Here is a 783-nt window from a genome sequence, read left to right on the forward strand (position 1 = left end):
GCCAGCGCCGCAGACAGCAAGGAGATAACCCAAACTGCTCGCGGGGTCGGACCGGTGTGACCTCGGAGACTGACGAAAAACGAGGGGGACGGTCACATTGACGACATAGACGCACTTTTTCGAGCCAGTTTCGGCTTCAAGGAACTTAACAAGGGGAACAAGTTATTCGCGTAGCTCCCATGTGAAATCCACTATTCAAAATTTAATCGTTGGGGTAGGTAGTGTCGAGGTCGGGCTTCAAAGGTCTCATTTGCTGTAGCCACCTAATGTTGATAATTAGAAAGTTAATTATCGTAACTTCGCTAAATACGCACGTAATTGCGCAAATGGCTCTGTATCTAGAGGCTGCCACTCCGTACACTCGAATGGTAAACATAACATTACCGTGATTTGCCTTTTCCAAATTTAAAAAATTTCGTGCAGCTATAAAGAACAACGAGTATAAATAACATGTATAAAAAACAGCTAATGAAGAGTAAAATAGTACTGAAAAATTGCAGCCGCCCCCGGGAGGGCTCGAACCTCCAACCTTTCGGTTAACAGCCGAACGCGCTAGCCGATTGCGCCACGGAGGCCGGACGCCGCTCGGCACCGTAAAAAAAGTGGGGTTACATCACCTGCGAAGTTTTTCACAAAAAGAGATCCTTTAGACAGCTATTGTTTATTGAACACTTGCCCGGGCCCGTCCCGAGCCCGAAAGTGCTGTATGCTGACCCGCCCAATCACGACCTAGTGGTTTCAGACCTGATCTCTCTACCCTGCCCGGGCCCAAAACTCTGAACA

At 48.1% G+C, this 783-nt stretch overlaps 1 non-coding gene across 1 annotated transcript; it reads right to left on the reverse strand.

The window, feature by feature from the left end:
* Positions 1 to 501: 501 nt before the first annotated feature.
* On the reverse strand, positions 502 to 575 carry TRNAN-GUU (transfer RNA asparagine (anticodon GUU)). Its single transcript has one exon. It is a non-coding gene; the product is annotated as a tRNA-Asn (tRNA).
* Positions 576 to 783: the final 208 nt, after the last annotated feature.

Source organism: Dermacentor andersoni, chromosome 9 (assembly GCF_023375885.2).
Source record: "Dermacentor andersoni chromosome 9, qqDerAnde1_hic_scaffold, whole genome shotgun sequence".
Classification (NCBI taxonomy): domain Eukaryota; kingdom Metazoa; phylum Arthropoda; class Arachnida; order Ixodida; family Ixodidae; genus Dermacentor; species Dermacentor andersoni.